We start from the raw sequence: 12,597 nt of genomic DNA, 5'->3' as shown, positions 1-12,597 counted from the left end.
CATCATTTGTGTGTATTTCTGACCATTTTGGATGACGGAGCAGTTAGTCACTAGACACAATTTGAAATTGGCTATAAAATTAATGTAAAGTTTTTCAAACAAAGCTAGGAAATCACTTTAGGTGTGTATTGGTCATAAAACAAATGACTGTTTTTAACTGTTGACCTTCAGTGCATTTATGACACATCAGTGTAGATTTTCAAATATCCTTTTTCCCCCTGTTGAAAGTCTGTCATTGGTATTCAAGGTTTTAATGGTCATTTATAGGGTTTGACATTGTGTTGTCATCTCGTGTGGAAAATTTTGTGTACCGCTTCAATTTTGTTGTACAAATTGTATTTGAGTTATGTGTTCTGGGGCTAATTGCAGGAGGGCCTTACATGACCATAATTTAACAAAAAGAGAAGATAGGATAACTTTTCACAGGTTTCCTGTCTGATAATTGAAATACAGTTGTTTGTTCACCTGATTTGTTCAGATTTTTTTGTTCTTTTGTTTCTTTTTGTCATTTGCACATCAAGTGCAACCACTAGTCGACATTGTCGACAAAAATTGATAGTGAAAGTAGTAGCCAATAAATTTAATTGTCGACTTGTATCAGCAAAACATTTTAAAAACATGAACACAGTGAGGTATCGCCGCCCTTCATATCAGTGCTGAGAGTTGGACATGCGCAAGGTAAACAATATGGCAGCGGCCAATGCAACATCAAGCGAGTAGCAGCAAAGTTAATTAAGATATATTTTTGATATGTGTCCTATTTTGTTTTTTATTTTTAATTAGCACATCATTTCAACAACTTCATGCAAAATTTAAAGACTGACAGCTAAATAAGAGCCATTTAATAATTATGAGATTGATAATCCAGTTGGCCTACTAATTGTTTCAATAATCGATGACTACGGTAATTGACTATTTGTTGCAGTCCTAGTGCAGATTAGCTTATTTAGTCTACCTGTGCAAGAATTTGACAAAGAAAGGCGTGTGCGTTGCCTTATGTTTATTGAGCTGTATTTGAGGAGTTTGTTGGCTTGAAGGTTTATAACCCCTTCACTCATCCACATATGACTCATGAAATTAGAACTCTCAAGCTGCTCAGTGCAAATGAACTTACATTATACACAAGATAACAAAACAATGCAATGGACATTTGCCGCAATTTATCAAAAATACCCAATGTTTTATAGTAGTTAGGAAGTTATTTAAAATTAAATATAAATAAAAAATGAAACCAACAGAAGCTCGTTCTTGTAGAGCTGCCAATCAGAAAGTCTGTGATTTGATTCCTGACCTTTCAGTCCACATCAGACCTGGGTAGGATGCTGAACTGCCACGTTATTCCTGATACATTCCCTCATTAGTGTTTGTAATTGTGTGTATTTCAGAAAAAGCACGGCATAAATTCAGTAGAAACAAAACTGCACAGATGTCTCTAGACTGGACAGTGCTGTACAAGCGTGTGTGTGTGGATTGGTGAATGTGGCTTTGAGTGGTCAACAAAAGTATAGAAAAGCGCAACATAATTAAGATCCTTTTATAAATAGGTAATATATTTTGAAACTTTGAAAAGCCATTCTTTGAAACGCCAGCATCTCTGAGCGAGAGTAACTCGCAAACTTGTGAAAGTAGCCAACGATTAAAGCTACATGAACAGGGCAGGAGTAATGGAAGGTCATGTGTTCTGATGAGTCCAGATTTATCCTGTCCCAGAGTGATGGGCGCATCAGGGTAAGAAGAGAACCGGATGAAGTGATGCACACATCATGCGTACTGCCAACGGTAAAAGCCTGTGGGGGCAGAGCTATGATCTGGGGTTGCTGCAGCTGGTTGGGTCTCGGTTCACCAACGCTATGTGCCCAAACAATGAGGTTGGCTGACTAACTGAATACAGTGAATGACAAGGTTTTTCCATCCATCTCTTCCATCATTGATACAAGCTTTTGATGAAAAATGTATGCAACTCCGGAGTCTGGATGGAAATAAATGTTCTGACGTTGCAGTAGCTTATCAGAATGATGCCAGATTTTAGAGTGTGGCTTTATTTTGGGATAAGCAGTGTGCATCATATAAGAGCAGAGTTGGTAGAAAAGAACCAACTGATAACTGAGAGTGGTTGAATGTAGGTAAAATGCAAAGTATGAGGTATACATTTTTATTTTCACTATACAATGTTGATGCTATTATAATGCCTGCATACATGATTTTGGATTATCGTGGTGAAATCTTTCATCATGGCTACAAATTGGTTCTCATATGTTGTACAGTGTGAGTGGTTTGGTGACGACCATTTAAACAGTCTTGCAGCCAAAGGTGACTTGGGATAATTTTCTGACGATGTCAAAGAATTTGTCTACTGACTAGTTAATTAATTTGCTACTAGAAATGATGTATTAATTAATGTGACTTGCCTTACTTCTAATACTAGCGCAGACCACGTGATTCTCCTTCTTTGCCACCTCTTTATTACCTTAGTATTTTTGGTACACATAAAAGCTGCTACTAAAGTGTGGTTCATTACTTGTTTTGCTCTTTGTTGATTGTTTACCGTCGTCATCAGCACATAATGACTCATGGGTTGATTCTGTATCCATTGTAGCCTCTGATTCAGGGGGACTCATCGTCATACACTCTACACATACCATTCTTGACATTGTTTCCAGGATTAAGAGGATGTATGTCACACACTTTGAAGTGTAATAATTTTATACGACTGTAGAAATTGTGTGTAGCCTGGACTTGTGTTGGTGCCTTGACTGTTGAAACCCTGGTTCCAGACCAGCACTGGTACCATGTCAGTTAAAAAGGGTTAACAATGACATTAAAGATGGTGATGCCATACATTGTTATTCATTTAGCTATTTTGAAAAAAAAATAATTCAATGTTTCTGTTTTAACATGGCCTGTGATGGACTGGTGACCTGTCCAGGGTGTAGCCCTGCCTCTCTCCTAGAGTACTGGGATAAGTAATGTGAAAGTGTAATCTTGGGCTTTACTATTTATGGCAGGTACATCTTGCTGATATTTTTGGATCTAAGGATAGTTGTTGATCAAAGTCAATAAAGAAAAATAAATTATACTTTGAAATAGAATTAAAATAGTTGTGCGTCACAACCCCAAATCTCAGCGTAATAGCTCACTGTTTGTCTCTTCGGATATTGTTTTCTGCACCAACCACGATGAAGCTTATATGCTCCAACATACATACACGGACAGTCTAGGTGTTTTTGGTTTACTCTCACCTGTATGACTAGGTAATGGTTGGCATCTGCTTCCGTGTGATGTTTGATTGGGACTTGCAAAATTCAGAGCAGGAGTTTTCCAGTAGAGCTGAAAGCAGAGTGCTTATTTGTAAATCAATTTTCTCCATGGGCAGGTATGTAATAATAATAATTAAAAAAAAAACAACAACAAAAGACTCTGTAAAAGCAATCTCATCACCAGTCAGTGTGAAGTCAAATGAGATATTTGCATCCTCTAAAGAGTCTGTATTTAATAAAAATTAACCCGATAAAATACTGCTTCCCAGGTCCATTTACGCATGTTTCTGTATTTTCAGAAACTTTTGCTCTTTGGGAGAAACAGCTGTCAACACTTCCTGTCTTAAACTCCATTGTAGGTCTGCAGTTATCAGGCACTGTCACAGCAATGCCCACAACAGTTTTACTCCCATTTTTTTTTTTCCAACCCCCATTTGTTATATTTGGCTAAGGAAGAAGACTGAGAGGGAGAGATGGATGAAAACATTGAATATGTACCAGCAGCTCTCACATGCTCACATCTGTTTCCATTTTGGTGTTTGCTTTCAACTTTGTACCAGAGAGCATTGAACCCCCAAATGTAGAGAGGGTTATTTTTAAGTGGTAATTTGGCATACCCGCATGTTGCTTTTTCTTACTCATCCTCATTTCAGTTTAGAAAACTGTCTGGCAATACTTTCTTCAGTGGGGGATAAGTAGACTAGTACAAAAAGAAACAAACAAAAAAACATTATGGCACTAACTACTTGAGTATAGAAACTGGACATCGTCAAGATGAAACTGCAGATGGTGGTGGTCTCAGTTTTGGACTCGGATTATGATTCTCTCGCGAGTCTCAAGAGATTTCTGGCTCTTCTTCAAGTAGGAAAGCTGAAACATTCTTTCTGACTGATGTGGATGTGCTTCCCACATGTGTAGGAAAAATATTTTACATATTTGATATCTTTCCATTCCAGAAAAGCTATTATCTGCAAGATACGTTTCACATGAAATTAATGCTTGTTGTAACAACCAAACTAGAAAGTGCTTCAAACTTGAAAAAGATTAGGTTTAGGATATTTTAAAACCTAATAGACACACATTACCTGAAGAGAGGTCGTTCGTCTGATAAGCAGCTACATTTCACTTCTACTCTTCCTCATAAAAACATTATTGTTCTCTTCGTAATGGTTCTGTGCGTCCTGAGCTTGGCTGAGTGCCATTATATGCAGTCACTGGTTGAACATCTAATGATGTACTTTCCCCATAATCATACATCCGCTACACCCCCAGCAGTATCTCTATGCAGCTCCCAGCAGCTGAAAACGAGTGTTTGGGAGATAAAATCTGCTTTGGTTACCAGAGAAGTCCAGCTTTAGGCCTTTTGGCACTCTGGGGTCGTTGCTGTTTGATTTAATTGCGACATGGTTAATTTATTTTTAATGGTCATTAACAAAGGTCAAAGAAATGTGAGGACTAACACTACTCTGTTATTTAGTGCTACTGGAGCTCAGCTATAATCCATTTAGCTCAGAGCAGTAAATAATTTTCAAGTGTATCATTCATTGTATTTTTTTATGACTGCTTAAAGACAAATACTGTACTTTTATACTGATATTGGTAATACGATCTAAATTAATGACTGCATTTGCGAAAAAGTGAATTAGATAAGCTGTGAAATCTGTAAAACAACACATTCGCACTTCAATCTTATTTACTCTTCAGTAGCAACTAAAACTGCTGTAGTTTCCCTCCTCTCCTCAGTATTTCCTTCCTGTCACATAAAAAAGATACAGGAACAACTGAGGATGCACACCAATATCCATGTTGGCCATAATGATGTCATTACAACAGCTGAGAGAAATTCCCCTAAAATTGTTTATCTTACGAGTAATGACTTCATCTTATTGATGTTTTTGACACATGAGGTTAATGGTGGGTTTTACATCAGGGGACACCCCTCCATGTTACCACTGTTTCGCTTTGTAACAATCACAGGATCTACGTCACGGCACTGAAGCGCACCCTATTCTTCACGTTTCCATCCACAGCAAGAGCTTCACAGAGTTGAATTGTTTCTCTCTTCCACCACATTTATTTCAGTCCAGTGGAATAAACCCCCTACGTGCCCCTCGGTGTTAAGCTCGTTAAATCAAAAGCAAACACGATGTATAATCCTCCTCCTATATCATAAAGAATAATTGCAGGCATAAGAAAAGAGAAATGGCAAACAACTCTGCTGAGTGTTTTTCTACAGAGCTCTTGAACTATTTGACATATTTTGAAGTGAGCATCATTTGGGCTCATTGCGGAGTTTGTAGACGCTTTATTTTTCAAATCTTCTGAATTGTATTATGCATTATGTTGTAGTTTGTGAATAAGACAAAATCAGATTGATTATGCCATTTGGTCTGCAAACAAGAATTTCTGCCATTTTTAATGAATCTCTGGATTATTCCCCTTAATAAATCTATTAGATTTTTTGGGGGGGTATTGCATCATACATTTGTCATAAATGGCCTCAAGAATATGCTAATTAGATTGAATAATTACTCGAATAACTTTTTTAAATGAATCGAGGCAATATCAGGACACAGCTCCACCAGAAAAAGTCCGTCACTCAGTGGAGAGTGAAAACCAATAAAGGGCAGATGGTTTGTCACTGCTTCCTCGTGTCTTTGAAGGGCTGCGGTCTGTGCTGCGCATCCACAGAAGGCTCTTTTGTGCTGGCAGCGTGAATAACAAACCTGTTCAACCGCCTCACTTCTGCGTCCAAAGTGCTCACAGGCCGCTGGCTGGCTCCCAGCAGCCGCACAGAGCTGCAGAAGAGACACTCTTTGATTTGGAGTGTGGTCACCAAAATCTCTGCTGAAGAATTACACGTCTGTGTTTTTGTAGATCATTTTACTATGCAGTCAAATGATTCAGCAGCGTCTGTAGACGGAGGGCAGGCGGTGAGACGAGAATCCAGGGATTTGTCCATTTCTGCTCTTGGTGTTGGCTAGGGGTGGGTTAAAAATATCGATATCGGTATTTTATCGATATGCATGTGTAGGAACGATTATCGATACATAAATCCAAGTATCGATTTAAATATTTTTTTTTTTTTTTTTTTTAAATCCCGATTTTTTTCCCCCATTTTATCACCCAGTGCTCCTACCTAAGTCAGTCCTGGGCATTGCTCCATCTACCAACCCCGGGAGGCCCTGCACTGAGCTCAAGTCTCCTCCTTACTTGAGGAGTGAGCAGGCTGCTTCTTTTCACCAGGCAGGGTGGGGTTTCTCTGGCCGGACGTGGCGCGTGGAAGGATCATGTTATTCCCTTATGGCACTTTCGCACTAGGACTTACTTGGCCCGACTCGGCTCGGCGCGGCTTTACACGGCTCTACACGGCTCTACACGTGTGTTTTCGCACAGCCAGGGGAGAAGCGGGCAGGTTGTGGTGAAGCTGCTGTGACGTACTCGATTGCGCAACCGCTTTGTTCATGTCGGCGCTGATCAGAAATCAGCTGGAGCCGGGAGCGGCTGAGAGTAAAACAGCCCGTCTACATCGCTTTTTTAATTTTTTCTCGTCAGTCACCAGGTTTATGAACATCTGCACCTCAGAGTTGGATCACCAAACAGCAATTTTGCGCTTCATAATAAAATCGCTGCGAGCCGCGGGTCGCTCTCGCGCTGACTCCCGCTTCCTGATTCAAACGTCTGCCGGCCCCGCCCCCCGACCAATCAGAGGCGTGGAGGGTGGTGACGTCAGAAATAGTCCCGGCTCAGCCCGCAAAGAACCTGGCTGAAATGGTTACAGAAAAAAGTACCGACTTGGAGCGGCTCTACACGTCTCAGCCCTAGTGCGAAAGCGCAAAACGGGTAGAACCGAGCTGAGGTGGTACCAGTGCAAAAGCGGCTTTATATAGAATACCTATATCGTATCGGAATCGTATCGTATCGGGAGGTTAGTGATGATACCCAGCTCTAGTGTTGGCTGGTTGTTGGCATGTAAGAAGTCACCCACAGCAGAAAAAAAACAAAAAACTAACACAATTATATGTGCATGTCTATTCAAAAGTGATACTCGAGCTTGAGCCACACTTACAGTAATGGAAACTAAAGACCATCAATAACTGATCATTCGTTCACTTGATCATAAAGACAGCAGATTTCATACAGTTGACATCCTCAGGGATTCTGTGTAGTATAGCTTGTGTTTGATTATGGATAACCATCTCACATTACAGAAATGGAAAGTAGGCAGAGTGATGCAGATTTTTAAGACATATGGTGGGTGCATATTTGATCTGCCAGACGATTAGTGTGTGAGCAGACGATAGCTCCTCATGGTGTACTGTGTTGTGGACCTCTGCCTGGTATTAACTGTACTTCAGTGTCTTTTTCCGTGACCTCGACTCTCATCAACAAAGCCTGGTCTCAAACATTTCCTCAGTGATGCTGAATTTGCTTCTTTGTAAATGATGTGGGTCACGCCTTTTTATTCTTCCTCTTCCTCATATGGGTTTCTCTTTACTTTGAATCAGACGTTGATTTATTTTTTCCATTTCACCCTCACATCCAAACACTTGACAGATAATGTCTATAGTTCTTGAATTTATATCTGTTTAAAATCCTTAAGAAATTGGTAATTACATGTTTCTTGTTTTTTTTTCTTCTGCTGAATTGTATTCACTCCAGCCAAGCTTTGATATTAAAATTGTCTTTTTCTTTTTCTGTTGAACAAATGTTCATAGCAAATGAAGTTGAATATTTTTCACATGTGACAAAGTCTTGACTATTTGATAGCTTTTTTCTTTTTAAATTCATGGATTGAAGATGTTATATATTACCATCAAAGGGGGGATATTTGGTGGTTTTCTTGGTGCTTTACAAAAATGAAGGGAATCATTTTGAAAGTAAATTTTTTAAGTTTTATAATGAATACAAACAACAGTAAATCCTTAGTGTGTCCTTGTGTAAAGGCAGTCATTGCCTCATTTGAAGATGTGGTCTGTTTCAATTGACAATGGAAAATACATTTTTAATGTTAAGAACTGTATTAGACTAAATTGCATCAAAATGACAGAAACATTGTTTGAAATTGAATAATCCCTGATTAATACATGACCTCATATGCCTTTGTACACGTCAAGTTGTATATTGAGTGACTTGAGACAAAATGTTCTAAAAGTAGCAATAACAAGAAGTGTTATTTGGTTTATGTGACTTTTTTTGAGATTAGATTGTCTGCTGGTTCCATCTTCTACTCTTCAGGCTGTGTGTGTATCAGATATTTGGCGAGATTTTTTTTAAAGAGCAAAGCACCTGCATTATCCCGGCAGCCTTCTTATCATCTAGTCTGTGCTGTTCACCATGTGGGCTGTTGAGAGATTCTAGCGTATTGACGCCAATGCTGCGATAGCATTGTATCACCCCATCCAGAATGTGGGTGATTGTCTGTATGATGTAGAAAAACATAAATTCCTAGTGTTTGGCTTTCAAATTCCATGTGATTCCTGATCAAACAACTTTCAAGTGTTTTTTTTTTATTTTTTAAACAAGGGTGAAGAAATGTGGCTCCAAACGTGAGGTGTTAAGTTTGAATATTTTTTCTGTCACGCTGTTCCTTTCTGAGCCTCGTTTTCTTTTCGTAGCATCTGCTAAAACCAACATTTCAACCTGTTTCTTTTAGGTAGTTTTAAAAATGTTCAACAACAAATATATCAGTATTGTCTGAAATCTCCAGTCTCATGACTGTCAATACTTGTATAAAGTCTCCTGTCCATGTTCACTGATCCTCAATATACCTATTGCATTACAGTAGAAGAAGAAAAGGTGTGTGTCTGTGTGTGTGTGTGTATATAAAGTGTGTCGTTTGTTCACTGCTGCTTTCTGCTCATTATCCAGACTCGGGCTGGACACACTCCAAGGTCAGATCTGTGAAGCAATGGCCCACATTTTCATTTTGAAAGAGCCCCTCCTTTTCTTATCCTCTGTCAGCACTTTCACAAGTTCAACCTACAGGCTCAAGTTTAAAGATTACAGTTGGACCATAATGTTTCAGGAGTGGTTCAACAGAAAGTCAGAACGTAACCGATTGGAGGTTAAGTTTGATATTCAAGACTAGTTTTTCTTTACTATTATTCCTGAAGGAAGTTGTTTGATTTGCCTGACCTTTTTTTGGGCTGCCTGTCTTCAGGTTATTTGCATCTTAAGTGTTTGATATGTAAGAACTGGCTATTGAGCACATTCTGCAGCTTGTCCATGTCAGAAGTGTCAACTGAGACTTCGTATCAGGCTGTGGATGTTGGATAAGTTATGACTAGGCCCTCAGGAATCCCTTTTTTTTTTCTAGAAAATTGAACATATCTTGCATGAACTAGCTCAGCTACATTTGATAGCAAGTATAACATGTATTTGCAAAGGTTTTACTTAATTCAAAAAACCCAAAGCTTGCAATTTTCTAAGGGGTAGGATTTAGGCCATGATCACCAACTGTCACTTCACCAGCTCAATCAAGACCAGCTGTCAAGTTTAAGGCGTGCAAAGATATCATTTTGTTGTTACATTTCTCACGTTTAATGTACTTAAATTTAGTTTCACTCATCTTTTAAAAATATATGTAACAAGTAATTCTCTTCTTTAATCAGGAGCATTTGCTTTTGTATTTGCAGTGACAGAAACCCAGGTCTTGTAGCCTGCTACAGTATTGTAGATGATAATAAGAAGTAGTTTATTGTCAATATTTTATTATGAATATATAACAAAACTTGACATTAAAGAAAAAAATTAAATAAATCAACCTATTTTCAAATTTTGCAGGTTATTTGCAAAGAAATAACCTGCAAATTCTGGTGTCTAGTAATGTTAGTGACTGAGAAATGGGGTCTTTCTGTTTGCAGCATCTCTAGAGGCGAAATGCTGAGTGTTTAAATATAGAAGGCTACAAGAACACAAAATCCTCTTGATGTCCAACACTTTTCTTTCAACAGCTTGGTGGCAATTCAAAAGAGAGGTTCACTTTTCCTGTAGCAATGGGTGAGGGGGAAAAGAGGACTTATAACATATTCTTTATCTTTGGCCAGGGTTTGTTTGTGTGTGTGTGCGAGAGGCAAGCTCTTTATTGCTTTTGACCCTGTTCCTGCCCTCCTCGTCTACTTAAGTCCTTACTTCATTCTGCTCTGTTTGTGTTGCTATCAACATCTCATAAAAAGAAGCACTATGCAGTTCCCAAGCTGACTTGGATTACATACAAAATATATTAATAAAATATGTTATTCATGTTTAAACTTGTATTAATTAAGTTACAAAAGATGAGTTGAGGACAGACTGAGCCTCTTTTTTAAAATCTTTTTTCTCCTTTTGTTGCTACAAGCTCATGTGGCAGTAGCACTCGGATTGAGAAAAATAGAGTCCTTTGCAGACATGCAATGAATACTTAATGTTAAAGTCTTCATCAATTTGTCAGACTGATGGTGTTCACTTGGTGAGACATTGGTCACTTTTGTGGTGATGCTTCCCAAAATGTCCTTCATAGACGCCTGTCAAAGTGATAAAGAGCATCAATGCACCAAATCTACTCTCACTTTATTGCTTTATAGTGACATCTTACACTCTCCCATGCACTGCATTTTCATTTTTATTTAATTTCTCTTACATTAATACAATAACATAAAATCTAGATATTGATTTTCTTTAAAAATACATAAACAGAGATAACAACACCCCTACTATCCAGAAAATTCTGGTAATCATTAGATATTTTTAGATTGGATCCCTCTAAAATCACTGGATGATGAACGTGTGTTGGCAATGTTAACGCAACGCTTTTTCCCCAAAGCCATAATCGCCCTGAACAATATGTGAATGTCTTCGCTACTGTTTTTACCGTGCAATACTTCTCCCGGACTATCTGTGCAATATTCCACTACATGTGTATATACACTATCATCTGTAAATAGAATCTCAGGTCTTCACTATTCAAATGCACCTTAACCTTTTTTATATTTTTTATATTATCTATATTTCTTATATTCTTATATTTCTTATTGTTTGCACTATTGTTTCTTATTTGTCTTACACTGGAGAGGTGATGCTGCTTTAAATCTCACTGTACCCAGGTACATTCACAATAAAGTATTCTATTCAAGACCCGTTATCCACCTGAAGGCGAGTTGAGTGGAGGGAAGGCAAGTTGTGTCACCTGTGTGGGCGTGTAGAATGATGTATTGTCCCTACATCGTCAGACAGGTGTAATCTTCAAAACGAGGATGGATGAACATCGGGATGATCATTTTTTGGCCTGGTTTTGCTTCTTGCAAACCCTGGTTTGTCATCTTGGTGTCCAGTTGTTCAAACAATGGACAATCCTTTGTGGTTCTGGACATCCTCAGTTCCAAGGCTGATCGGCTACGGATCTCCTCTTCATCCCAGTTACTCATGTTGCCAATATAGATTCTACCTGTGACGTTCCCTTTGCTGCTGTTACTCTCATCAGCTGTTTCCTTATTTTATAAAATATTAATAAATAAATGAAAACCTCCCTGGTGGGTTGTACTCAGGTTACGTGATCTACGAACTAGGGCTGCACGATTAATCGTTAAAAAAATCGCGATCTCTATTCATGCTTGAACGCAATCTCATTTCCAAACGACGACGATTTAAAAAAAAATTTTTTTTTTTTTTTTTTTTTTTTATGTTTATTGTTTTTATGTTCAATGTCAGCTGTTACAAAGTTGATGCCAGTCTTTTATCAGGCACCATCATATTTTTTGTAACGTTTACCTTTTGTATCGGCAGCTTCTTAATAGCAGCAAAAGGCAATGTGGGGTTCATCCCAGCCAGAGGAATAATTTGTTGCCTCAGAACTACAGGATCTGTTACAAGTCCCCTTTCTGAAAGGGTGTTCAACTCAGGGAGGAACAAATATTGTTATTATTGTTTAAATTATTCAAAGGTTTGTGTAAAGAAGACAAGAGATGTTTATTGTTATTATATTTTTGTTCAGCTGTTGCAAAGTTAAAGTAATAAGTGCAATAAATTTTAATTTGGAAAAAAATCGTGAGAGAATCGTGATCTCAATTCTAAGTAAAAAAAATCGTGATTCTCATTTTGTCCAGAATCGTGCAGCCCTACTACGAACCCCTCCCACGACCCACCACCCCACGTTAGTTCTGTTTACATTAGACCCGACCCACGGTTAAGATCACCCTCGACACGCCACCCCGCGTCGGTCAATGTAAAAGACACGACACACTAGATCCACGTGTTAAACGGGGGGTATTCACCAATGTAAAAGGGGCTATTGTTACTACATGTGATATGGAACATTAGATAATACAGTGTCTAATGGCCACATTTGAATGCAAGGGATGAA

General features: G+C 38.5%; 1 protein-coding gene across 3 annotated transcripts in view; it reads left to right on the top strand.

Moving 5' to 3' along the window:
- The window catches only part of LOC133458500 (arf-GAP with coiled-coil, ANK repeat and PH domain-containing protein 2-like), a 55,350-nt gene that overhangs the window by 3,112 nt on the left and 39,641 nt on the right, over positions 1-12,597 (top strand). The gene's annotated exons all lie outside the window — the stretch shown is intronic.

Source organism: Cololabis saira, chromosome 13, assembly GCF_033807715.1.
Source record: "Cololabis saira isolate AMF1-May2022 chromosome 13, fColSai1.1, whole genome shotgun sequence".
NCBI classification, from domain to species: domain Eukaryota; kingdom Metazoa; phylum Chordata; class Actinopteri; order Beloniformes; family Belonidae; genus Cololabis; species Cololabis saira.
This window is presented reverse-complemented; position numbering and strand designations above follow the sequence as displayed.